The sequence below is a fragment of the Phacochoerus africanus genome, chromosome 1 (assembly GCF_016906955.1).
Source record: "Phacochoerus africanus isolate WHEZ1 chromosome 1, ROS_Pafr_v1, whole genome shotgun sequence".
Lineage (NCBI taxonomy): Eukaryota > Metazoa > Chordata > Mammalia > Artiodactyla > Suidae > Phacochoerus > Phacochoerus africanus.
The window spans coordinates 286,834,129-286,861,588 of record NC_062544.1 but is presented as its reverse complement, the minus strand read 5'-3'; the positions used below and the strand labels follow the sequence as shown (position 1 = coordinate 286,861,588).

General features: G+C 60.6%; 1 protein-coding gene across 2 annotated transcripts in view; it reads right to left on the bottom strand.

The window, feature by feature from the left end:
* The window catches only part of AGPAT3 (1-acylglycerol-3-phosphate O-acyltransferase 3), a 97,334-nt gene that overhangs the window by 36,290 nt on the left and 33,584 nt on the right, over positions 1 to 27,460 (bottom strand). The window contains exon 1 of one of the 2 annotated variants that reach the window (XM_047797562.1): positions 4,850 to 4,989. The exons of the other annotated variant lie outside the window; for it this stretch is intronic. The gene's annotated coding sequence lies outside the window, so the exon portion shown is untranslated. Of the gene's footprint in view, positions 1 to 4,849; positions 4,990 to 27,460 lie in introns of those variants that run through there. 2 annotated transcript variants of the gene reach the window in all.

Here is a 27,460-nt window from a genome sequence, read left to right as displayed (position 1 = left end):
CACTGGGGGCAGACATCCTGCTGACAGCAGCACAGAGGCAAACCCGCGACCTGACCCGGTGCCACCTTGGAGGGCATCCGGTGCTGGCGCAGCTCTGCGGGCCAGTGGCCCCACGATGACATCACGGATGAGGACATAATGCAGCCACTGTGGTCCACCCTGACCTGGCGTCAGTGCGGAGGGGCTGCGTGTGCACAGAGGCACCCCAGGATGCGGCGAAGGCATTTTCATGAGTCTAAGGAAAGTCCGAGGTTAGGCGAACACAATCCTGTTTCGGAGGTTTGGGGCTGGCTTCAGTTCTCGGGTAAATTCACGCGCAGGGACCACCTTATCTTTCAGGGAGGCTGAAGCGCGGGCTGGTTCTTTGCTGCTGGTCCAGCCTCGTCAGCCGTTGAAATTACCACGACGTCCGAAAATCGAAAAGGAGGAGTAAAGTCACCACTACTTGCAGGTGGCAGTTTGCGCGGGAGAGACCCAGGAGAAGCCACCGCCAGCCAAATGCTCCTCTAGACGACGAGAGGTCACAGTCGTGGTGGAAGGAATAAAATCAGTGCAAGAGCAGAAGTCGAGCTACCAGTCGTGCTCAGTAACCAGTTCCGGCGGAAGTAAATAGACGGGACGAAGGCGACAGAGCAGTTTCTCCCTTCCTGACTTAGCAGGTCCAGGTCACTGGCCCCAGGTGGTCACTTGGGACCACGGAGCAGCCTAGGAAGCTGGGCACTGAGAAGGGGCCAGGGGCGCTGATGGCAGACAGCCTGGGGTCGGCTGGGCCCAGCGGCCGGCAGCTCCCCCATCATGGGCGCCCAGCTTCCTGGGGGCTCCGCTTTTCCCTCGAGCAGACAGAAGGGGCTGCACTGGCAGGTCCAGGATGAGGGGCTTCCCCTAGAGCAGGAGGGGCGCAGGCTCACGGTCAAGCACCGAGGGACCCGAAAGACAAGGACCCTGACGTCCAGGCCCGCAAAGAGTGCGGCCCGGCAGGCACACGGCTCCTCTTGAGCACATGCAGGAGGCGCAGTGAGGGCCCTGTGTCCGTCTGCACCAAAAAAGACAGAACATCTAAACAGAGCCTATAAGAGCAAACCTTAGACCATCCACAAAGACACAAAAGCAGGACTAGTCCAAATGGGAGAGCACCTTGCCCCCCCCCACCCCGAGCTCAGCCCCGGTAAAGCCACACTGCTCCCCCCGCAAGACCTGGGGTCTGCTCCCTGGTCCTTGGAACCTGGGCTGGCTCGCCCGCCCCCCCTGCCCCCTTCCCCCCAAAACAGAGCAGGGTGGCCTGACGCCTGGGCCTTGAGGGGCCTTGCAGCTTCCCCGCACCCCTGGGCTCCGGTGAGGAAGCTGGGGCTGGCCGGCCAGAGGATGGGCCCCCCAGCGCCAGGCAGGCTGACAGTGGCCACACAGCCACCCTGCTGAGCCCAGCCCGAGCACCGACCCTCAGACCGGGAGCTGAGACCAGGGTAGTTGCTCCAATCAGGACCTCGTGAGGTGGTGCCAGGTGGTCAGGCTGGAACAACACGCCAGGGCCTCTTCCTGAGTTAATGTATACGTGCGATTGAATCCGAATTAAATACCAACGGCTCCCCCGCCCTCACCCCTGGAGCTGTGCCGGCTGACTCCACAGCCATCGGAACAATATGCAGGAAAGGGGAGCCAAGCAAACCCCGAAAAAGAACCGGATCAGCCGGCAAGGTGCCAGCATGGAGGGCGAAGCCTCTGCTACCAGGAGCGTGGGCCTGGGCTGTGACCGGATGTGCAGGCCAGTGACCCGGACCACTGTGTGGACGTCTGCCGACAAGGAGGGGCCTCCTGGAGTCACTGGGCACCTGGAGCAGGTGACCCTGCAGCTGCTGGTGGGGACCTGGAGGCCGTGTGGACGGAGAGCTGCTCCCGGCTAAGCAGACCACACAGGACACACCCCACACTGACTCTGCTCAGCACCTGCCTTCAGGCAAGTGGGTATTTCTACCGCGCTCGTCGCTGCTGCAATAAACACAACGCGAAGGTAACCGAAAAGCGCCCCAGGGCTCGTGGGACCCTCTGGCGCCAGGTCTCCTCCTCCAGTGGGTGTGGTAGCAGGACATGTCACCCAACGGCCCCAGGCCTCTGAGAGACCCCCCCTCTCCCTGAGCGCTCTGCCACGGCAGCAGTGCCGTCCTTGGGCCCCAGGAGGGGACCCCCAGCCCCAGATCTAAGCCCCAAAGGTCACGCCGCTCCCAGCTGGAGCAAGTGGCCCCGGGATGGGCGAGCGGCCCAGGTCCAGCAGTGGGACGGCGCACGCTCCAGGAAGCACCTGCTTTCTTAGAGCAGAGACAGGGCCGCCAGCGCCGCCTCCGCTCCTCTGCCCCCCCCCGGACCCCGGACGGGGAGGGGCCGGGGCCGCCGCCTGAGGACCCTGAGAAGGCCCCACGCCGTGGGCAGCCGGCGGGAGAGCCCGGGTTCTGGCGGCCTGGGCGAGTAGCCGAGCCCAGGCCAGCAGCTGCCACTTCAAGAGGCAGAGGGGACAGGAGTCACAGGCAACCGCCACCTCCGGCCCCTGCACCCGAGTCCCTGCTGCCGCCCCGGCGCCCCTCCCGTGGCCTGTGCTGGCGCAGGGCCGGGGTGCGACCTCCGACAAGGCCGGTTACTACGCGCATCGCGGCAGACAGCAGCGTGACGCCTGAATCTCGCTCCGCTCACACATCGCTAGGAGCCGTCTCAGCGGAAAGTGCCTGAAAGAGCAAGTTCCCGGACAGCCGCTGTAGCACCTCGCCTGATCGTCTCACCTGAGAAGCTCACGACTGGCCCACCGGGGCGGGCGGGTGGTTCAGGACAGAGGGGAAGGGCTGTGGACTCGGCACCAAGAGGCCGCCCGCGTTTCCCGCTCCCAGCAGCGACATCCGAGGCGTCACCCAGCTCGTAAAGTCCAGACAGATAACGGGCTGCCGGGCTGCGGGAGCGGCCACACACGGCCGGCTTCCACCTGACCACAGGCTGCAGGAGGGGCCATGTGGATCAAAGGGTCCCTGGCCTCAGGCCACCTCCGAAAGAGGCCAGAAGCACCCTGCCAGGTGCTTGGAGGAGGGCCTGGGAGCCACGGACCTAGAACGAACGTGGTGAAGAGCTGCCACTTCCCCAGGGAGGTGCCCCCTGGCAGGAAGGGGGAGCGGCTGGGGGAGGAGAGGGGCCAGGGCAGAAGGGCCAGGCCCCAGGAGAAGGCACACCCCTTGCGCCCCGCCTACCCCGGTTCTCAGAGCTCCAGAATCGTTCCTCTTTCCAAGGTGGGCCTGACGGTGTCACCGGCCCGAGTAGTTAGTGGTGACATTTGCAGTGGCAGGTGGAGGAGGTGAAAAGCTCTGGGGTCTGATGACTGCACAATAGGCCTGCGACGCCTCTGGGCCCGAGGACACGCAGGCACCTTCACACCGAGGCGGCTGGCCGGCTCAGGCCCACGCAGGCACCCACCTGCACGTGCACGCGCGCACACACAAACCAGGCACAACTCAGATGCCCTGGATGTAGCTTTGTGACAATGATCTGCCTTTTACGTGGCATGTTACTCTTAGAGAAATAGACGGTGTTTCCGTCGTGATTAGCCCAGACACCGGCCGTAAGTGTGCACTTCACTGCACGCACGATATCCTTCGCCATTGAAAAGTCACACTGCGGAGCTCCCACTGTGGTGCACTGGGTTAAGGATCTGGCGCTGCCACAGCTGTGGCGTATGTAGGTCGCAGCTCCGACCCAGATCCCGTACGTGGTCCAGGAAATTGCAGGTGCTGCAGGTGCGGCCAAAAAACAAGTTATACCGGGTTCTGGTTTTCCCTGGGAAGGCAGAAAGCGTGTTTCTCCAAAACAAACTGCGAGCTCATCACTTTTCCTGATTTCATCAGAGGTGTGGGGTCACGGGACAACCAATTAGCAGAAAATCTGGGGCGAGGTGGAGCCTGCAGGGGGCGAGGCTGAGCCCTCAGCTCCCTGGGGCAGACACGGGAGGCCAGCAGCCAGGGAGTGAGAGGTCCAGGGCTGCCCGTGGCACTCACTGTCCTGCAGGCTTTTTCTCCACGACCCCCTTGGCCCCCAGCCAGCAGGACAGGGTGCCTGGGAGAGTCTGGGGAAAGCTCCCCCTGCAGGAACTCCAGGGTCTGTACGTAGGTGGTGCCCAGCACGAGGAGAACACAGGTCTCGTGGGTGCCCACGGCCACTTACAAAGGTAAAAAGTGTTACATTCGCCACTAGGGAGGCATCAGGAGTCACACAATTAAAAAAATAGGTTTTTAGTTAGGTAGGGACTCAAAATAGAGTAAACTCAATGCCCACCTCAGCCTCTGTCCAGAGCAGAGCAAGAGCCCACTTCGCGGGTCCCAGAGCAGCCCCACCCCACGGGCGGCTTGGAAAAGCAGAGAAAGGGGTCTCCCGTCATCAGCAGTCTGCCCCTTACTGGAACCCCGTCCCAACGCGGCATCGCAGACACACGCGTTTTGAAGCAGAGGGCGGCTTCCAAGCGCGACTCAGAGCTGCACGGTTAGGCTCAAAGTGAAACCAACGTCTGAGCCCACGCACCTGCTGCCCCTGGGCTGGCAGTGCCCCGAGGTGGCACACGACCCAGACCCAGAGCCCAGGAGCGACCCCACGACTTGCCACCCCGGAAGCATGCCCTGCTCGCCTTCTCCCTCCCCCGTCTGGGACACGGGAAATGGAAGGGGCTGGACACGCGCCCTTCAGGGCCACACTCCTGCCCCAGGGCTGCTCCGTCCCCACTCTGTCCCTGGGGTTGGGGTTCAAGGACAGCAGTCCTGCCTAGAGACCTCGCCAGTGGGCGCAGGGCAGGGGGAGCCGAGGGCCGCCCCTCCAAGGATGTGCCGCTCACCCTCGAGTCGGTTCTTCCGGTGAGAGAGGGAAACGCGTGGAAGCTGCCGAGGTCGGATAGGTGGCCCCAGCTCTGCCGGTCTCGCTCTCAGGAAGGCAAGACGTGATTTATAAGCAGACGTGTAAATCTTAAGTGTTTCCTGACTTCCTTTCTCTCCCTTCTCGGGCTCTGCCTTCCTTCCGCTTTCCCCGAACCCCCAGAGGTGACAGCAAGCCTGCTCGTTCTGTTCACCCCTGCGTCACGGCGGGCACTGCAGTGAGGTTCTGTTTGTTAGTTAGTTTGTTTTGCCACATTTGGCCACCCCGAGGCATACAGAGTTCCCAGACCAGGGAGCAGATCTGAGCCACAGCCATGACCCAGCCACAGCTTTGGCAATGCTGGATCCTTAATCCCCTGTGCTGGGTCGGGGATTGAGCCTGCGACCCAGCTCCCCAAGAAGCTGCAGATCCCACGGCACCACAGTAGGAACTCCTCCAGTGAGGTTTTAATTATGACACCGCATGCATTTCATTCCAAAGGGCATGGCTGAAATCTGATTATTGGACAGGGTTATATGTCACCAGCATTAAAAACAGCCACCATTATCATTTCAAACAAGGATCTGGGGACTACTTTTTTTTTCCCTCAAAAAACCCTCGAGGAATAACTGCAGTTCAGCTAAGATACGAGGGAGGGAAGGTCACAGGCAGGTTTGCGCGGCTGCGGACGAGTGGCACTGACCACACCAGCCACACGCGTGTGGACCCAGGCGGCCCGGCAGGGGACGCAGGACCGGGCGCTGCAAGCTCGGTTTCCACTCGGGCCCTCACGTGCGTCTGTGTGCGCTGGTACAGGCTCCTAAGACGCCTCTCTGCTCCTAGCGCGTTTCTTAATGGCAGGAACTTTCTTCCCTTTCTCGATGAGGAGATGCTAAGCCAGTGACCAAAGAGCTTTAGCAGGAGGTCCAGGGATGACATTTAAGATTCCAGAAAAGGGCAATGCAGCTCCCCCTTCGTCCCCCAAAGAGGATGACGTCAGCTGCGCACTTGACCCCGAGCCTCTCGGTCCCCGGTCCCTGCCGTGCCCCCGTCAGTGGGGAGGCAGCCAGGCAGATTCAGGGGGCTGCGCCCACATCTTCTTACACTGTGGGTGGGTCCTGGGGATTTCACCCCTGCATCTAAGCTAGGCATCCAGAAAAGCAGGGGACCTTCCTGGCCCCTGAGCCTGGGCGGGGCGACTCCCCAGCCTCGGTCCCTGGTCACAGGTTCCGGGTGGCACCTTCTGTGATCTCACAGCTCTGTCAGACCAGAACCCCCCAAAAAGGCTCCCCTAGACCATGCTGCCCGCGTCTACCCCCTTGTTGGTGATGGGTTCCTACTGGCATGAGATGACTGGAGCCCGCTATGGCCAGAGTCCTTAGAGAGGGTCAGACCGGGTGACGGCGCCCCTCCCAGGTGCTCTGATGTCACGGGGGCAGCCGTGACCACTGCAGCCACCCAGGCGCATGCTGGGGAAGGCCCTCCCCTGGGTCCCTGGCTGCTCCCAGTAGTGGAGACTTGCCAGTGGACGCTCCCACAGCTAGGAAGGTGCAGGGCCCTCACACGGCGGGGTGCTCTTGCCGCGTCTTCCCGGGGGAGCTGAGCTGCGCTGTGCCCAGTGGGCTGCAGGTCCCCATCGTCCCTCCGCAAGTGCCCTCCCGGAGCTGGCAGCGGGAAAGGCTGTGTGCGGGTCCAGCACCGATGGCAGGGACAGCTCTGCAGACCCGGAGAAGGAAAAGCTCGACGCCTGCCCCAGTTCTGAGCCCCAGGGGCTCCGGGGCACCTGACCCCTCTGGTCAGATCACAGCAGCTTCAGGAACAGTCTCCGAACAGGTCTCCTCCCCTTTGTGGACCAAGTGACCACCCTGTGGCCGGGACAAGCTTGGAGGAGTGGTCGTCGGAGGACAGACCTGAGCAGAAAGCCAGTGAGCCTCTCCCCGCAGTGACGCCTCTGACCACGGCCACCACCCTCGCGCCCGCCCCGCGGGCCTGCCGGCCTCAGAACCGCACAGCACCCCACCGCTCCCTGCCTCGATGCCAGCGACGACTGGCACCCCGCCCTCCAGCCCAAACGCCCCAGGACGGCCACACACGGAGGCTGCCTGTAGTCAGTGGTGCCACACACCTGCGCCCCTCACCCTCACGCGTGTCCGAGGCCTGTGTTGCTCCTCCTACGTGGCTTCCTGGGGTCTGGGGACCACTCCTTAGCAGCAACTGCCACTACCCACCCCCCAAGAGGCCAGAAACGCGTTTAACAAGGGACACAAGTCTAATTAGGAATCAGGGCTAATCCCTCCCTAATCCCCGCTGATGCGTTTGCCTGGTGCTTCCCTGTAACCCTCGCTTGTAAACCCAATCAGCCAGGTCTACACGGCCTCTGAAGTGCAAATACCTCTGGGCATCGATGCCCTCTAAGGAGTGAATGGTGCAGAGTCTGCGAGGGGCGTGCAGAGCCCGGAGCCACACAGGACAAGCCCTCCCGGTTCGGGCCTTGCCTGCAGGCCTGGCCTGTCTTATCAGAAACAGAAGCGCAATCAGATCCATACAAGAGAAGCTTCCAGACCTGAGACTCAAATTCCCAACCGGACCAAGTGTTTCTGAGGAGACCAAACCTTCACAGGAGTGACATTCTCCAGCTCCAGAAAACAAAGCCAGGGCGTTCCCTTCGCAGCTCAGCAGTTAACAAACCCAACTCGGATCCGTGAGGATGCAGGTTCGATCCCTGGCCTCGCTCAGTGGGTTCAGGATCCGGCCTTGCCGTGAGCAGTGGTGTAGGTCACAGACGCGGCTCGGATCTGGCGTTGCTGTGGCTGTGGGGTAGGTTGGCGGCTGTGGCTCCAATTAGACCCCTAGCCTGGGAACGTCCATGTGCTGTGGGTGCGGCCCTAAAAAGCAAATAAACTAAAGTTGGCCCCAGACACAAGGGCTGGGTTTCCACACGGCCGCCCCCTGGCGCGGTGCCCTTACCAGCCTCTGCACAAGTTTGCCACCTGCAGACAGGGCTGGCAGGGAGCGTCCAGGACTCTGACTCGCCCACCCGCACGTGCACAGCAAGCTCTGGGGGCCGTCACAGCGGCCGAGGGGTCACGGGTGCTTCAGCATAAACCGGCTCATCACCTCTAGCTGGGACGGGGGGGCGGCCCTTGGATGGAAACGACCCTTTATCTGCGAGACAGACCACCGTGCGAATCAGCAGCCCCCTCCCGGGAGATGCTCCCCCGGCCCCCCGCAAGCTCCCTACCCCAGGGCAGGTGGGGGACGAGCCTCAGCACAAGCAGTACCCGCCACCCCGGCCCACCGTCCGGCCCCGGCCACACTCACCAGTAGAAGTAATAGGCCAGGGCCACAGCCAGCAGGGCGGCACAGACCCCCCAGAAGAGGCAGGCCGAGTAGCTGGCCAGCATCTTCGACCTTCCAAAGTTGGTGAAAGGACACTGGCGGCCTGGCAGGTCAGCCTCCGGCCTGAGGATGACGAGGGATTACGGCCTGGCCCGCCCTGCCCAGGTCCCTCGGGCCTCGGCCACTGAGATCATGTGGTCGGCAGAGCGGACACGGCTTCCCGGTCCTTCCGTCCCGGTAGCAGCCGGCGGGTCTCAGCGGCCAACTCAGAAGCAGACAGAACTTCGTGCAGCAGCACAGAAACTTGGGCCTCTTCTTGGCCACTGGGGGGGCTCTGCCAGGCACCCACTAATCCAGTAAGCGGCTTTTGGCCTGGAGCCGTTGTAAGCAGGTGCTGTCACGGGGCTCGGCCAGGAGACAGGTCAGTGGACCCCACCCAGCCCCTAACCCGGGACTGCGGACAGACGGTGCTCACCACAGGGCCTGGGGCAGGCTGTGCGGGGAGCTAGATGGGTGGGCAGTGCTCGGCCCTGGGGCTGGAAAGGTGATGGGTGGCTCCCTGGTGCCCCCAACCCAGACCAGGCAGGACCCAGGGAACACACATGGCACCAGGGCCCAGGTGCGGCCCCACTGTACCACTGTGGGCGTGGTTCTCTGTGAAGAAGGGGGGCAGGGTCCCCCCCCTGATCTCGGGAAGCATGTGGACGCCTCCCAGCCTGAGTCTCAGCCTGCCACAAGGCCCGAAGTGAGATGAGTGACCCCAGAGGCAGGTGGCCCCCCAGAAGCCAAGTTCCAGCCCTGCACAGACACAGACACATGGGGACTGCAGAGGGGCTTCTGGAGGGTTCTTCATGCCATAGGGGATGACGTGACAGTCATTACTTTGCTCATCTTCCTTGCACTCGGCACAAAGGCCCTTCCTCCAGACCGGGGGCTGCCCGGCCCCCTGCAGCCCTGTGCCCCACTCGGGACGGAGCCACAGCTGGGAAAGCCTGACCCCTTCCCCAGGCAGCTGCAGGTGCAAACGGCCAGCTGGACCCGGGACGGCTGCCTGGGGCTCTGCTCAGACTCCTTCAGACTATCACCCTGCCGTTCTAGCCGCCAGCTCCCAGGCGAGAAGGTGGTCACGCTCCGGCACCGAGTCCATGGAGGTCTGCCCGGCCCTGCCCTGCCCCTGCCCGCCAAGGCCTTCTTCCAGCCATCCCTTAATCCCCACCGCAGGGGACGCCCCTCTGCCTCCCCGGTGAATAGAGAAAAGCTTATTCCCTCAGCTCTTCAGGAACCAGTGTCCCCAGAAGGCCCCAGCGCTGGGCAGACACAGCCCTGAGACCCTGGGGCCCTCGGTGTGTCTGTTGCAGGGGCAGCAGGGACCTTGCCCGAGGCTGTGACCCTTCTCTGAGCGGAGGTCTGTCGCGGAGCTCCACAGAGGGTGGCCAATGCCCCTGACTGGGCCCGCGACTGGCAGCACCTGGCTTGGACATTTGCCCTGAGGCCAGTTCTCGCTTAAAAGCTACTCGCGAGGACTTCTGACCCCACCGGCTCCGCCAGCCGGAAAAGCCGTCTACCAGAGCCTCCAGGCCTTCTCCACTTGGCCAGGACCCACGGCTCCTCCAAGGCAGAAATCAGACCACAGCCCACCTCCAGGCCACTGCCAGGACCCCGAGAGTCACCTCCGGCTCCAGGCCTTGGCAGCGCCCCGTCCTGTCCTCGGCCTTCTGCTGAGGGTGCAGGTTTGCGAGCCAAGCTTGGAGGGTGGGGCTGGGAGGGGCTGTGCTGGGTCTGCTCCTCCGGTCCTGCCCTGGACCCTGGGCCTTGGGGAGCAGTGACGGGCCTGCCCTGGGCCCCGGGCCTCGGATCGTCCTTGGGTCATGCGCCCTCCGACCACGTGTGGGGACAAGGATTGAATGGTCAGACTGAGCCCATGACCTTCCCAAGCCTGCCAGGTCTGGCCATGGGGAGCGCGGTTCTCTGGCCCGAGCCTTGGCCCGCCTTGAACCGTGTACCTCTGCCGTCTTTGGCACACCCTAGAAAGCGTCCCGGTGAGAGGCGGCGGTCTGGGTCCCGAGCCCTGCCCCCGCCCCACTTCCTGGCCAAACCTGTTCCTCTGCTGTCAGGGGGGGTAGGGGCGCACTGATGTCAACAGCTGGCGGTGACTTGGAAAGCCCCCACCTGGAAACAGCTGGGATGATGCCTGACACGGTCAAGGCCCCACACGGTTACCTCTTACGGTGACGTCCTCAGCGTCCCCAGATCCTCTCCTCCAGAGGCAGGAGACACCAAGACCGGGTCTTGGTTGTACCGACCGCACGGGACACGGAGACGCTGCGGCTTTCCCACGACTCTCACGTGGCGGGTGTAAAACACACCGCATCTGAATGCTTAGGAACTTGTTTCATCTATTGTGAAATAAAGGTTGGCACAGGAACGTTGCCAACCCCCTCCTGCAATAAATAGCATCTCTGCTGAAGGGAGACCCCCCCCATCGGGGTCCCGGGTCCCCTCCACGGCTGGGGGTGCTCAGGACCCCCAAGTGAAGGGGCCTCACCGTCCTGTATCAAGAGCCACCCCAAGTGACAGCATCATGTGCTGTGACTGCTCTGCTGACCTCATATGACTCTGCAAAAGGTCTCCAAGTTACTGGCAGGCCCAGGATTTGAGACCAGTCTGCCCCCTGGCACAGCTGACTCCCAGGAGCGAGCCGGGCATATTCCGTCCCCAGCAGTTCCCAGGGCCAGGGCGTCCTGGATTTGGTGCCAACTTCCTTCCCCCAGCCCCAGACACGTATCAAATCAGAGCTAATCATCTCTGCCCCCCCAGCTTCCCCGAAGACACCGGGTTGGTGCCCACATCCTGGACCTCGAGAGAAGGGTTCGGCCCAAACTCAGAAGGGCGGGTGGGCCGGGGATTTGGGAGGAAAGGAGCTTGCGGCTCCCTCCCAGCGCGGGCACAACACCTCGTCCCTGGCAGCGGGCGCCCTCTCCCACCCCCAGGTCCTGCTGCATTTGTTGGGGTAGCGCCCGCCTGTTTACCAAGTTGGCTCCACACACGAACTCCGGAGAGCCCACCACCACCAAGGGCCACGTCTCCAAAGGGCTCACTTAGGACTCCGGCCTCTGGAGGCCCCTTCTGCCGGGACACCCCGCCCCACACCTCATCCCTGTGCCCAGCCGTCCTTCTGTCCTCCCCCACCACACACCTCATCCCTGTGCCCAGCCGGCCTTCCGTCCTCCCCGCTGATCGCTTTTCGGGCGGCACTAAACTGGAAAGGCCTGCGAGCTTCCCGAGCTCTCTCCAGGTCCCGGAAGGAGCAGGGAGAGGCAGAGTCTGCGGCTCCCCAGAGGACGAGCTCCAGCCCTGGCGTCCCGCGCCGGTTCCGCGCCCCTCCAGGGGGATGCGCTGCCCAGGGCTGCGCTCCGCTGGGGACCAGCCTCAGACATACAAGGCGCCCACAGGAGGCGACTTTCCGCCCTGCCACCGGGAGGTTTCGTGTTCCGCTCTTCAACCCGAGAGCACGTGTGAAATCACCACGTACTTCACGAAAATAAAGCCCACTGGTGGGAAGATCTTGGCTTTGCTGGCTCCGGGGTCGATGAGACGGTGGCGGCGGAGGCCCCAGGCAGGAGGCCGGCGCTCTTGGGGACCAGCTGATACAACGTCCTTCCAATCCACCCCGGGACCTCGGAGAACGCGAGTTACTAAGCAAACCAAACACGAGTAAACACGAGTAAACAGCCTAGGAAAACCAGCGGCCAGGCCTCCAGGGGTTCGGAGCAAAGCTCTGAAACCCCATCAGCCCTGTCTGAGCAGCTGACACAGGCGGGTCGGGATGAACCCTGGCAGAGGAGGGCTCCTTTGCCAGGGGTGGGTCAGGAAACCACCAGCTCCAGTCAAGACATGGGGTCCACCTGCAAAGCCCTCCAAGGACGTGCCGCCGGGCTCTCCAGGCCTCGGCCCCCACAGGCTCTGTGCATTCAGATAACGAGAACAGGAGTTCCTGCTGTGGCTCAGCAGTGACGAATCCTACTGGTATCCATGAGGATGTGGGTTGAATCCCTGGCCCCGCTCAGTGGGTTAAGGACCCTGTGCTGTCGTGAGCTGTGGTGTAGGTCAGAGACACGGCTCAGATCTGGCATTGCTATGGCGGTGGTGCAGGCTGGCAGCTGCGGCTCAGATTCAGCCCCCAGCCTGGGAACTTCCACATGCCACACCCAATGCCCCCTCCAAAAAAAGAAAGGCAGATGGAGAACACACTTATTTTTGTCAGGACTGGTCGGCAGGCCTTCAAAAGGCAGCTACGTCCAGCAGGAGGTGATGGCGAGGAAGGCGCAGCTGGTGGCCCTTAAAGAAGCAAAGTCACAGGACAGGGAGAAAGGGTCCTGGCCGGTGGACGGTTTCCCTCGTGAAACAGCCCTCGACAGCCCAGCATTCTGCACGGAGTCCACACACATGGACACGCCCTTCCCGTGGACCCCGCAGCTTCCCGTGGCTTAGACCACCAGCTTGAAACTCATCCCAGAAAGAAAACTCCTACGTCGAAAGAGACTTTTAAACAAAACACACTTTCAGACATGAAATCTGTTGGAACAATTACTGTGATTCTTAAGAACACAGGAATCCGCTTGCTGTGTTCCGAACCACCTCAACTAAAAGTCGCTATTAAAATATCCATCCAACCTTCAGGCTGCGCGACTGGCATCCGGACCCCCAGCCTGCGGGCTCCCGGGTCCCTCCAGGCGGCTGTCACTCTGGTCTTCAAAGTCCCTGTGAAGGTTCCCCCAGGGCAGGAAGGCCAAGAGGGGAAGCCGTGAAGATCGCGGCCACGGCGCTGAGGCTCTCCCGCAGCGTTTACGGATGTCGACAAGAGAGGCGCTGGGCGCCCGCCCCAAGGATGTGGCCAAGCGACTTAAGAGCTTGCATCCACTCAAATGACGCGTAGACAGAGAACTGAGCGGCCGCCGGGCAGCAGGCGTGTCCCACCCTGACGTCTGAGTGATGAAGGAGCTGCTGCTCTTGGGGCAGAACGTCCACTCCAGGGTGGGGGTGGGCAGCTGCTCACAGGCGGAGGAGGGAGCTGGGTGGACCCTAACCCCCACCTGCCCAGGCAGAAGCAGGAGCTGGAAGCCCAGTGGGGAGGGACACCGCCCCCCCCCCCTGCTGTGTCCCCGAACCTCGCCTTTCTCCGAAGCAGAGGCACAGCCGCTGACGTGCTCTGGGCTCCGTCAAATGACAAAGAGAAGAGACTTTGAGGCCACTGCGGTGTAAGGCGGGACCACAGAGCACCCGCTCTTCATCTGCACAGGAGCTTCGCTTGTCCCTCGGAGGCAGGCGCCCCCACTGGTCGGGCGCTCTCACGTGCTCCCGCTGCACCTGCAGGGAGCTCAATGGTCCAGCCCGTGGACAGCAGACCGTCCCACACCGCCACTTACCAGCCCCTGCCAGGAAGCAGCAGGCTGGCATGGCCCCCACTAGTCTCAGCTCACTGAGGGGGAGCCCGAGTGGCAGAATTTCAGGCGGCAGGTCTACCACCAGCTGGAGGTCACAGTCCTGTCGTGACAGTGTCTTTGCACACACGCTCGTTAGTGTCCCCAGGCATTCTGGTGGCTCTGCGTGCATCTGCTCACTCTTCAGCTCTCTCAGGAAGCAGGCACTCTTAGGAGCTTCATTTATAGATGAGGGAACTGAGGCACAGAGAGGTTAAGCAACTCGCCCGGAGTCACACAGTGAGTAAGCAGCAGAGCCAGGCTGTCTAAGGGCCAAACCACCACTTCCTTATATAGGAATTGTGTCCTAAACAGCAAAGAGCAAAACCAACCAAAATGCCCAGGAAAGGCCTGTTTTCCCAGAGCCACCGGAAGACACATTTCAGTCTCACAGCTGCAGAGAAACCTGTGGGGACGGGCCAGTGGGGCGGGGGGGCAGAGTCGGGGCGGAAGAAGCTTAAAGAAGTAGTTTTGCTTCACTAACTCCCGAAACCAGGTCTGAAGGGGCTGGGGGGACTCCAGGGAGCCCCCATTTAGCCGGGACGTGAGAGCTGCACCCCTGCCCAGCCCGCCAGCTCCCATGAAACATTTCAAGTAGAAAACACCCCAACTCTGGAACTCTGTTTTTTTTAAGATGTTACAAATTAACGAGATTCTGTAAATTAGTACAGGGCGGTACGTTCTCACTGTCAAACCTGGAACCCACCCAGAAGTGCACGGCTACCAGGGTGACGGCGGCCGCAGTGCGTCCCACCCCCAGGCCGACGGCGGCCCAGTCGGGGTCTCCTCCTCCGCCCGGGGCCTTTGCGAAGGGGGAGATTCCAAGCAAGCGCACACCGTGGTTTCCGGACCCCCTCCCTGCTCTGTGCTGCAGACTGAATGCTCGCACCTGCCCTGATTCGCAGCGGGCACCTTAACCGTCTCCAGTGCGCTGGCCTCTGCGGGTCCGCAGGAGGTGACCAGGTCGTGAGGGTGAAGCCCCTTACGAAAGAGACCTCGAGCTCCCGCCCATCCACCACGTGAGAACCAGGAAGTGGGTCCGCGCCAGACACCGAGTCTGCTGGTGCCCTTGATCGTGAACCTCCAGCCTCCAGACCGAGAAACAGACGCCTGCTGCCTGTGGGCCCCACGCCTATGGGGTCCCGTCACAGCAACCGGACCGGGCTAGACACTACAAGCAGAGAAGTTTTTCCAGCCAGGACAAATCTCTCCCTTTCTGAGAAAGTAGTGGAGACCAGAGGGCACTACCTGGGTTCAAATCCTGGCCTCTCCACCCACAAGCTGTGTGACCCTGAAACAGGTATGGACCTCTCTGAGCCCCCACTTCCTCATCTGTACAGTGGGGATGACAGTTCCAACATCACGAGGTGCGACTGGTGCAGGACGGGTCCAGGGCCTACAGTGTTAGCACCGGCATCACGGCTGTCGTGCTTGTGAGGTCAGCCACTGAGCATCTCAGCGTGTGGATGTGTTAGGAAGTCACCGTTCGCCCCCTGAGGACACGCGGGTCACCTCCACTGTCTCCTTTACAAGTGACGCCGCATGGAGCATCCTTACACGCTGTGTTGAATGTTAATGTAAGATGGAGCTCCCCAAGAGAAACATAAACAAAGTTTATGTTTTAAAAGGCTCTACCATCTTGGAATTCCCGTCGTGGCGCAGTGGAACCACGAGGTTGCGGGTTCAATCCCTGGCCTTGTTCAGTTAAGGATCCGGAGTTGCCGTGAGCTGTGGTGCAGGTTGCAGACGCGGCTCGGATCCTGTGTTGCTGTGGCTGTGGTGGAGGCCGGCAGCTGTAGCTCCAATTCGACCCCTAGCCTGGGAAGCTCCATATGCCGCAGGAGTGGCCCTAAAAAGAAAAAAAAGACACACACAAAAAAAGGAAAGGTACTGCCATCGAGTCCTTTAAAAAGTCATAGCAGTTCACGTGCACCAGGGGTGGGCAGTGCTTTAATCACGTGACACGTGCAAGCACAAGGAAGCTAACGGACAAGAGAAACACGCTTTCAAACAAACGTCTGCGCCAGCAACAGTCCCTGGGAGCTGCGGGCGCTCAGTGGCACCTGTGGGACTGGGTGTCCCCACGGGGTGCTGTCACACGGGCCACAGTGCAGCTACACATGTCTAGCCCGTGTCTGCCTGGCGGCCAATGTGACTGGGTCTCCATGTACTGTTGTGACTCTTGGCCTCTGGCCCCTCCACGATCCAGAGATGCCTGCCTGGGTCCAGCTGGACTCCACCCCTGTTTAAGCCTCGATGCCTTCCCCATGTTCAGTTGACTTCCTTTGTTTCAGAAGCCCTGCGGGTGACAGCGTGGTGACAGAGCTGCCTCTGTGCTCCCAGCCCTGGTCTCGCTGCCACCTGCAGACGGCACGCTGGTCCTGCGCCCTGCCTGCCTGCCTCTCGCCCCAGACTGTGTGTGGCACGACGGAGCCTCCATCTTCCCCCTTGGGCATGGGGTCGTGGTTGCGATCCGTGAGGGTGGCCGTCCAGACTGTCCAAGCCTCTTCCGTGAAAGAAGCAGCGTCCGCGGGTCCCCTCTGGATGTGAACCCACTGCCTGCAGGCCCGCCCCACGTTTCAGCCTCTAGGATGTGGCTGGCGCATGAGTCCCTACTGCCAGCTGGGGAGCATGGTGGAGGAAGCCCAGTGCCAGTTTGCCCCTTCCAGTGCCCAGGACACCGAGACCAGGAGCCTTCTCCCAGGGAGCCTCCCGCACCTCTGTGCTTCTTCCGACGGACACGTACCCCCTATAAACGGCCAGAAAGCCAGCCACCCCCACAGTTTCCAGGGCTGGAAGCCCAGCCCTCCGATTCCCATGTGGGGGCCTCGAGCGTGGAGCACCCTCACCCCACCCTCGGTGTCTGCTGGTCTAATGGGCGGGACAGGGTACCGTGTGCGGTCGAACGGCGTTTTCTGCCCACTGCCCACTGCCCACTGTCCACTGCGCCCTGGGCGGGCCGGGGTCAGCTCCTCCTTGCTGGGCCCCCGCTGCCCATCCTCGCACCCGCCTGCATGAGTGTCCTGCGGGGGGCCCTGTTGTGCCTGGGGGGCTGCAGCCCCTACCACTGCTGGGCAAGCCTGGGGCTCAGACTCAGGAAGCCCAGCTGGGTGGGACTTTTAAGCCACATTCTTCAACCGGTCGGTGACCAAGCCAACGTCTTCTACGTCCCCTGGCCCCACGCCGACGGGGCGTAGGCTTGTTTGTTAGCCCCTAGTGCAGTGTTTTTGTGCCACGGTGTCCTGTCTCGTAACGGGTACTATGGCCTCGCCCCACCCTCTGAGTGTCCCAACCCACTGCGTGTTTCTGGACGCTCTGCAAACTTGTTCACAGAACAAATTCCATCTGGAGAGAAGTCTGACTCCGATGCAGATTCTGTGTGTACTGTCGGACTTCTCAAGTGCCCCTGACCTTGGTGGGGAGCTCCGTGCCGTTTCGTCCTCCCCACAGGTGTGGGCCTCCAGGGGGCTCCTCCAGAGCCCAGGCCCACACTTGAGGTCCGAGCCGAGGGTGCTGAGCAGCGGGGGAGTGACCGTGGGCGGAGGACGGCGATGCCAGGAGCCAGCGGCTGCTGGGGTGCTGAGACCCAGCATGGAGGTTCCCGCCTCCTGCCCTGTGGGGTCCTGTGCAGGTGTGTGTGGACAGCAGCAGAGCCGCCGCAGCCCTGGGTCCCCTGCGCTGCTGCGCTCACTGCCTCTGCATGCGTGTTCTAAGATTCCTCCCTGCATCCCGCCTTCCCACTGACCAGCCAGGCCCCTGGTGGCCGCTCTGACCCTTGGCCAGGTGTTGCCACACCAGCTCCTCAACAGGTGTTGGCAGGCCCTCGTTGGTGGTTTTCTGCAACCACTTCCCGAGCGGGTGCTGACGGTACAACAATCAGATATCTGATTGTGAAATGAACAAACCGATGGGTGTTTCTAGAAGCCACCTGGGCAGTCCAATGCCAGGGGATTACCAAGGCCGATCTCTGCGGAAGAAACCTGTCCCTCTGGTCCCATGTCTCGCCGTCCTGACACCCGTACCACCGCCTCCCTGCTGGCGACGCTCTCTGCCCCTGACAGGCAGGGGCAGGGCAGGCGGCTCCGGGCAGGCGGGGGCTGAATCTGGCACGCACACCCACAGACACTCAACCGCCGGGCAGACCACACACATGCTTCTCCCGGTCGTTTCGGCAGCACAAGCCCCACCCGACCTCAGAGCTTACGGGTCCACGCTGATTCTCATACGCATCCCAAGTACTTTATATGCCCCCATCGCCCCTTCCAACGGCTCCCTCCTGTCCCTTGTGTGCCAATGGGATGGCAGTCCTGTCCCCAGAGCCAGCGAGAGCAAGAGTGACAGCTCCAGGCTCCGCTGTCCCATTATGCCACACGTGCAGCAGACAAACGCTCCCGGCCACCCTGATCGGGGAGACACCGCAGACCCAGCAACGGCCCTGCTGTGACAGCCCGAGGGAGCCATTCCAGTGTGCCGTGTGAAGCCCCGGAGACAGCCCACGACAGAGCCAACGCAATCCCTGAACGGGCCGGTCCCTGCCTGTCTGCCGAGGCTCAGGCTGAGGATGGACGGGCTGCAGGAACTCGCGGGCGTTAACAGGAGCAAATGCACGTCCTCGGCCGCGAGGGGGGCAGTGCCGGGACCAGCGTCAGTCGCCCCAGAGCTCAGGAGGAGCCGAACCCGCAGAGGGTGCAGCCTCACTGCAAGCAGGGAGGAGGAAGGCTCTGTGGGGGCAGCTCGCCGGCGCCTCTTAACCCTGGGCCCCAGGGCCGGCCTGCAGAGTGTCCCTGTCCCTCCCTCTGAGCCTTTCAGAGCACCGGAGCCCCACGAGGCACGGCGAGGGGGCAGCTTTTATCCTGCCCTCGGCCCTGCCCGCGCCCCAGGGGAGGCAGGAGCAGCAGGGAGGGGAGGAGGGTACCGCCTCTGGCTGGGGGTGGGGGTGGGGGGCAGCTTTTCACCCAGGATGCAAGCCAGGGAGGGGAGCAGGCCAGCAGAATGGCCTGGGGCGGTGGCGGGAGGTTGGGGAGAGTGGGCTGGCTGCCCTCCTCCCGCGGGACCAGCACCCGAGAGGCGGGGGAGCAATAGGGGAAGAGACGGTGGCTGCGGTCTCCTGTTCCTTGTTTTTAGAGACTAAAGGCTGGGCCCTGCCCAGCCCCCACACCGAAAGAAGAAACGCCGGTCCCCGGAGCGCAGCCACCAAGGGACAGCAGCGGGGAGGGGCACGAAGCCATGGGGAAATGGCTCATTCCGCCAAATTCAGGCCAGAGGTCAAGGATACCCACGGGGCGGACCGCTTTGCCACGTGGCAGGAGTCACCTCTGTACACCTGTCCAGCGGGCACGGGCCAGTCACGAGGGAGAGCCCCATAGCGGCGCTCAGGACGGTGCAGCTGCTGGGTGCGGCGTGGGGCGAACGCTGCAAACGGAATGCCTCCTCCTGCCTGGAACGCAGATGTAACGGCCAGAGGGCAGCAGCCTTCTTGAGACCAGCAAGCCCCAACCAGGACAGGAGCTGCAGGCGGAGGCGTCAGAGGGCGCCGGGTCCCCTGGTGTCATGGAGCTGCTGCCCTCGTCCCCGGGGCCTACTGCTAACGCAGAAAACACCGGCCTGCACCGATCTGTTATAACACTTGAGCGTGGGCTGAACCCGCTCCCAGCGGATGCGGAAGTCTTGGGAAAAGAGGATGAAAGTCAATCCTGGAATCAGTGAACTCTGTCCTGAGCAGTTTACGAATCCCCCAACTCGTCAACGTGGTTCTGGCTCCTGCGCTCCCCGTTCAATCCCGCCTACACTGGAATTGGTCCGCGGGTCCGAGCCCGAAGGGAGCCAGGGAGGCTGCACCCAGGTCTTCCAACTGAACCCAGCCTTCCGAGAGCCCCCCACACACACACACACATGCGCGTCCCCCGTCTCTCCCGTCCCCTCCCAGAGTGAACGCTCGCCTGCCTACAGCTCCAAGCCCCCCGAGGTGTTGGGAGGGAAGCAGAGGCTTGGGGTGGGAACACACGGCCAGGCCACAGCACCCTGGTTCCAAAGCTGACCAAGGCCAGGCTCCTCCACGCACAGACCATGGGGGGCCCCCAGTCCTGTCACTGGTCCCCTGAGAACCCCCCACCCACAGGGGCCCCAGCGGCAGCCCCTTGGTGACACTTCGCAACTTGCCCCTCGAGGCACTTACGCAGATTCCTTACCCTAAAACGTCAAACACAAGCAAGCGCTGTCTCAGACACCCTCTGCCCGGCTGTCGCAGCAGCACGGGTCCAAGAGCGACCAAACCCAACGGGCAGCTCCAGGTGCACAGCCTGGGGATGCGGGCTGGTTTGGGACCAAGTGCCAGCCTCGGACAGGTTACTGCACACACGTGCACACACGCGCACAGACAGACACACGACCCCAGGCCCTGGCCCCTGAGCTGCAGGACCGGCCGGTGCAGATGCCCCCAGGCCTGGACCCCAGAGCCGGTGGACACCCCCTAGGGTCACAGGCCACGGTCTGAAGACAGGACTGGGAGAAGAGGCCCCCGGCCCCTCGCTCCCACGCAGGCTCCTGCCCAGCCAAACCCATCGGGGGTAACCCCGGCACCCCTCGCCATGGGGCAAGCAATGCCTGCGTCTTTCCTCCCTACCCACCCACCTGCCCCCCGAGTCCTCCCCAAAGTGGGCAAGACACCCCCCTTTACTGGGTCACTCTCCCCAGTGCCAGGCGTGTGCATCCCAGCTCGGAGCACAAGGCAGAACCCGTTTGGTGCCCTCCCTGGGCCCGTGCTCACCCCCCACCCCATGCCAACACCCCCCCCACACCACACCTGCATCCCACACGCGCACACCTGACACCTCGCTGGGCAGGTCTCTGTCACCCAGCCCATCCTGCTCCCAACGGCAAGCCGAGGCCCTCTGTCCAGTGAGGACCACGCACGGCCGTGCCGGGCATCTGCTGGGCGCCCCAATGGATGAAAAACAACACACCCCACCGTGTCCACAACACTTGTGCCCTGGGTGCTGGGCCTACTGGCCACACCCCCGCTGCCCTGCGTCCACCTGCCGTCCTCCTGCTGGGGCTCCTGCTGGGGCTCCCGCTGGGGCCCTTCGGCCTCGGCCGCCCCCTGGAGGGGTGGTCTTCCTCAGCATCCAGCCCAGCCATCACTCGGCCACAAGCCCCGTGAGCGTCCTTCTTGGCACCCAGGAACTGGTGTCTGGGTGTTTATTCGCCAGTTTATCACCTTTACCTGCCCACCCTCGCTGCCCCCTGGAACCCAGCCCTTGGAGCCGAGAAGGGCCCTAGAAGCCGATGAAAATAAACGGCCTGATAGTGGGGCCTCACGCACATTTCACATTTGTGTCCCTCCCCCCAGGAGCCCAGGCCTGCTCCAGACTCCGGGGCCTGCTGGCCGTGCCCCCGCCCCGAGGCCGTGGCCCGCGGCTGGCCCTCCGCTGAGGTTAGTGATCGCTGAATAAGAGCTGCACTGTGCCCTCCCCACGCCTGGCCCCGGCCTCCCCATGAGCGGCCTGTCCTAGAGGGACCCGGGCGGGTCTTGTTCTTGCGGACAAGCCACAGGGACGCCAAGGCTCCAGACCCGGGGCAGCAGACCCCTTTCCTGGACACCCGACCACAGCCCGTCTTTCCTTCAAAGCGCGAAAGGGCACCGCTCCCTGGAGGCGACCTGACTTCTGGAAAGACAGCGAGTGCGGCTGGTTAAGGTTCGTCCCGCACGTGCCGCCAAGACCTCCCCCACCCCCACCCCCGCTCAAGGTCCCGCTCCTCGCCCCCGAGGACTTCTGTCTCCCCAAGAGGGACTTTTCTCGCTAGACAGCATTTGCCCCCAACAAAGCAGCCCGCGTTCCCACAGCGCATCGAGGCTTTTGCAAACCTTTACAGGAGTGGCATCAAGACAGAGGGACGTCAGGAGGGAGACCCGACGCCTGCACCTACCGCTGGTCGCCCGCGGCCTCCCGCGCCCGGGGAACGGTCTCCACCGCGGCGGCCGGGCGCAGCCACCTCCCCCGACACCCGCCCGGCCCATCCCGAGACTCCAGAGGTCAGAGAAAGATAAGCACGGCCCCGGAGACTCGGCCAGAGAACCGGCGGCTGGAGCGCGTTACTGATTAACACAAGGTCGCCCATAAACCCCGAGGCTTTTATCATCAACGGAAAACAGGTTGCTAAGGCGCCAAATAACGGAGCTGCTCCGGAGTCATTCACTGCTGGCTAGAGCCAGCGTCTGGCCCCGTTCCTGGTGTCACCAGAGCCAGGACGGACCGGGCAGCATGAGCCCCGCGCCGCCCAGGAAGACACGCTGCAGCACAGGAGCATGGGTGTGTCACGGCCAGCATGCCCCGGGCCAGGGAGCTGCCCCGGGAAGGGCCTGAGCTGGGCTGGCCGTGCTCACCGAGGTTGGCTGTCGGCGTGGACCGATGCTTTGATGCAGTCGGGGCGGGTGGGCACTTGGATGGAGAAGCACCAGAAGAGAAAGGCCCGGCCGAGCTTCCTGGGGTGGGGGTGGGGGCGACACGGCGGCGGGGGGGGCGGGGGGGGGGGCGGCGCGTGCGATCTGCCCCAGTGTCACTTCTTCAGGCTCCCGGTTCCCCATCTGCAGACGACACCCAGAGCCTGTCTGGCCACAGCAGGGCCTCCGCGAGAGCAGAGGAGCAAACCTCCAGCCTGGTGCCCCATGGGCCCCAAAACAGGGGCGAAGACACCTCGAGCCCAAATCCTGGCCCTCAGGCCCTCGCCCTACCAGGGAGCAGAGAGCAGCCAGCCACGCCCTGTCCCAAGCCTCAGGCCCTAAGGCGGAAAGGGAGCCCTCCGAGGAGGGGCCAGGTGGGCGGGTTGGGCAGACTCGGTTCAAGAGCAGGCAGGGAAGCCAGGGAGGGGTGGTGGATGATGATGAGGGAGGCGGGCAGAGGCCCAGGGTCACGAAACAACAGCCGTCTGCTGGATTTACAGGAAGCCGCGACGCTAAGAGAGGACGCCGGAAAGACGGAACCTGGAGCCAGGAGTTCCCTGGTGGTCTAAGGGTTAGGATTCGGCACGTTTCTCCCTGCAGCCTAGAGCAATCCCTGGTCTGGGAACTGAGGTCCCACGTGAAGCTGCTGCCCCACCAGGGCAGGAAAAAAAAAAAGAAGGCAAAAGAAAGACACAGACACAAACAGAAAGAAGGCAGGCATAACAGAGCAGGGCTGAGAAACAGACATGAAGGCACGAGGTCCTGGGGAGGTGAAGAGGGCAGGGACAAGGTGGGGACAAGGGGGACAAGGGACTCCGTGGGCTACGACGGTCTGAACCCTTGCCCACAGCAAAGCTGGAGGACACGCCTGAGGCCGGGGAAGCCTGGTGAGGAGCTCTGGGGAGCTCCACTGGGGAGAGAAGACCGGCAGAGAGAGCTGTGTACCAGGACGTGCCGCGTGCTGACAACGTCAGGGGGAGAGGCAGGGCCACCCCAGCACCCCACGGGTTCCAGCAGGCACACTGACGAACAGCGGGACAGCTGACAGCCGGCAGGGGGAGCCCAGGTGTGCAGGGGCGTTGGAGCAGGTGCGGGGGTGGGCATGTGGTGGGGGGGTACAGGGCATCTATTGCGGCTCCTGGTAGAGAGATCGCAGGCCTCCTCCAAAAGGGGGAGACTTGGGGTCCGACAGAAGCCAATGCACACTCTCCCTATGGTCGAGGCCACACCACGAAACAGAAAGCAAAACACCAGGCCGACTCAGAACAGACACCACCTACAGAACAACACGCGTGTAAGGGCTGCGTGTGGTTGCCCCCCAAATACACAAAACGCCGACAGTGCCAATCCCAGGTCAGCCGGTACGATAGGCTAAACCAGCTACGCACAGGGAAAGAGCTTCACACTGGCCTGCGACACAAAGCCCAGTTCTGTGAGGAACAAGAGAATAAATGCTTCAACCGGGGCAGCAGTGTTGAAAATAATGACTAAACACATGCGGCGGGAAAATGCCCCGCCGTCGGGTACAAAATCTCAAGGTCAGAGAATAAAATATCTGGCAAGTGATTAGATAAGACAAAGCAGGAATACTTACAACAGTGGAAACGCAAATTCTTAAACATACAAGCTGAATGTCTAAGTACCAAATAATCCAGCTGTACTTGTCACAAAGCAGAATTTACAGGTGATGCCAAAGAAACGGAGCAAAGCACGTCAATAACAGGAGATGGCGGTACAAGAATTAAAAGAGACTGGATGGAGTTCCCTTGCGGCGCAGCAGGTTAAGGACCTGGTGTTGTCACTGCAGCAGCTGCAGCTGTGGTGTGGGTTTGACCGCTGGCCGGGGAACTTCCATATGCCTCAGGAGTAGCAAAAAAAAAAAAAAAAAAAGCCCAAAAACAAACAACCACACCCCCCACGAAATAAGACAGACGACAGAAGCTGTAACGGCAGCAAGGTTGATCAAGTGGATTTAAGGACATGTGGCCAATCTTGTGCTTAACAAGACAGCGCCTGCCTTCTTTGAATGGCTCGTAGAAACGTTCAATGACAGAGTCCATCGATGGAGCAATGAGGAAATTTTCAACAAATCCCAAACAGGAAATCAAACACGAAAAATATTCCCTAGAAATTAATGATGGAATCAGGAAGTAGAAATGGCCTTTCCACCCTCCAAAATGTAAACATTCTCCTCTCCGATGTTCCGTTCTAGGGAAAGCAGAGACGCAGACTGCAGAATTTCTAGAAAACATCGTGAAAACGAAAGCACACATTAAATGCTTTAAATCTTAAAGGAACGTGGACCACATTAAACACTTTAAATCTTTAGGAACGGCAGCATGAAAATAAGAGCGAAGCCTCCACTTCAGAAAAGTTAGGAGAAAATTAAAGTAACTGAAGGAATGAATAAAGGAAAAAGCAAAAGTGAGTTAGAAAAAAACACTGCAATTAACAGCTAAATCTTTAAAAGCTGGTTTTTGAAAAAAAAATCAGTGAAACAGATAAGTCCTCTGTAGAAATAAAAATCAACTAAGGTAATGGAAATTAACAGTACATAAATTAGAACAACCATCAAAGGAAAATAAATTAAAAAAATAGAAATAATTGCGCATCGCTATGCAAATAAATCTGAAAATCTAGATGAAATGGACAATTTTCTAAGAGAAAAAAATATATCAAAAGTGACTATAAAAAAGAAAGAACGTCTGAACAGAACTAGTTTTTTTTTCTTTTTTTTGGCCTCTCCTGCCTGCGGAAGTTCCTGGGCCAGGGATGGAACCACAGTAGTGACAACACCAGATTCTTAACCAGCTGAGCCACTAGGGAACTCCTGAATGGACCTATTTTTAAAAGAGATTTCTGTCAGTGATACTGCCGATGAAAGATACCAAACCAGATACTTCAAAAGTGAATTTTAGGAGTTCCCGTCGTGGCGCAGTGGTTAACGAATCCGACTAGGAACCATGAGGTTGCGGGTTCGGTCCCTGCCCTTGCTCAGTGGGTTAACGATCCGGCGTTGCTGTGAGCTGGGGTGTAGGTTGCAGACGCGGCTCGGATCCCGAGTTGCTGTGGCTCTGGCGTAGGCTGGCGGCTACAGCTCCGATTCAACCCCTAGCCTGGGAACCTCCATATGCCACACGGGAGTGGCCCTAGAAATAGCAAAAAAAAAAAAAAGACAAAAAAAAAGTGAATTCTAACCGATCGTATAAAAACAGATTATCTTAACATGATCTAACCTTCTCCAGAACATAGAAGAGGAAGGAAATTTCCAAGTGCCTCTTTTTGAAGCAAGTATGACGTTGAAGCCACAATGTGAGAATGAATTCGGAAGGAAGGGGTGAAGGAAGGAAACTTGTCCAAATCAACCCTCTCGAGTGTGACGTGAGGTCCCCCGGGGTCCCCCAAGACCGTCAGGGATCTGAGAGTCGTCTGTTCCAAGCACATACTTGGTGACGCAGAATTTTCTTTACAGTCCTCCACCAAACAACACAGTAAGACACCCTGATGCAGAAGCAGCTGTTTCAGGGGTCCCTTAGGTCAGATGTCTGAGAAGCTAACCACATCGTAGAAATAGGAAGTAACACCTCTCCCCTCATTACACTTTTCTCGGTTTTGGAAAGTGTAGTTTTTCTTAATTATAAATGTTTGTTAACATGTTATGACGTTATTGCTACTCTTTCAAATAAATTATTAAATAAGTATTTTAAAACATTATGGAGTTCCCATCGCAGCGCCACAGAAACAAATCTGAGTAGCAACCGTGGGGTTGCGGGTTTGATCCCTGGCCCCTCTCAGTGGGTTAAGTATTTGGCGTTGCCGTGAGCTGTAGTGTAGGTCGCAGGTGTGGCTTGGATGCCACATTGCTGGGGCTGTGGGCCGGCAGGTGTAGCTCTGATTTGACCCCTAGCCTGGGAAACTCCATGTGCCGTGAGCGTGGCCCTAAAAGGCAAATGAAATAAAATAAAATAACATATTCCGTGTTAATTTCTCAGCTATTGCATATCAGTAGCAGTTTCTCAAGTGCAGCACTCCTGATATTTTGGACTGGGTGCTCCTCTGTCTCGGGCTGTCCTGGGCACTGCAGGTCATCTGGCAGTACCCCTGACTTCTGCCCACTAGGTGCCAGTCCAGGAGAGACACCCCGCCACACCAGTCGTGTCTTGCCGAGTGCCCCCTTGGGTGGGGGAGGGCCACCCCCAGCTCAGAACCACAGTAGTCGTGACCCACACGAACAAAAGGCCATTGGAGGACTCAGCGCTTTTTTAAGAGTGTGAAGAGATCAAAAGTTTGAGACCCACTGCTCTCTCCCCATGAGGATACATACAAAAATTCCTTTAAAAACCAGCAAGCGGAATCTAAAACCACATTAAAAAGACAGCACATCATGACCAAGTGGGGTTTGCTCCATGAATGCAAGGGTGGCGTGACGGCAGGAAATCTATTCATGAAATTCGCTGTATGTCTTTAAAACGAGTGCTGGGCAGGTAGCGTCACAAGGTCCCACCTCACGTCCTGACGGTAACACTCAAGAGACGCGGGGCGACTTAAAGGGTCACGCTCATCATGTGCTTCCCCCGAAGGGGACGCGCCCGCCGTACCCTTCCTGTGTGAGGCCCCCCGAGTCCGCATGCGCTTAGCGGAGGAATGCTAGAAGCATCAACAAACACCAGCAAGCAAAACATGCCTGTGATGTCGCAGGCCAGTCACAGGTGTGGCTACGGACAGGACACGCACAGCAGATGTGTGTGAGCAAACTGGTTCCAGCCACGTTGTCAAAAAGCCAGAACAGGAGTTCCCGTCGTAGCGCAGTGGTTAACGAATCCAACTAGGAACCATGAGGTTGCGGGTTCGGTCCCTGCCCTTGCTCAGTGGGTGAAGGATCCGGCGTTGCCGTGAGCTGTGGTGTAGGTTGCAGACACAGCTCAGATCCCGCGTTGCTGTGGCTCTGGCGTAGGCCGGCGGCTACAGCTCCGATTCAACCCCTAGCCTGGGAACCTCCATATGCCAAGGGAGCGGCCCAAGAAAAGGCAAAAAGACCAAAAAAAAAAAAAAAAAAGCCAGAACACATCATGACCAAAGCTGGTTGACGCCAGGACACAGGAGCGGTCGGCCACAGCACATCGGTTCATCCGGTCAGCGCTGACAAGGGACACGGAAGAAAAACAGCTCGATTACTTCCTGAGATTCAGGAAAAGCAGAGGCTGGCACGCAGCGCGGCCAGCACGGTCGGGACCTCGGCCGTGGCCACGTCCCCCCAGAGATCTCCCTGTGGCCCCTGTGATGAGACAGGGGGACAATGAGAGAAACGGGGTGAAGAAGAAGAAAAGCCTCCACC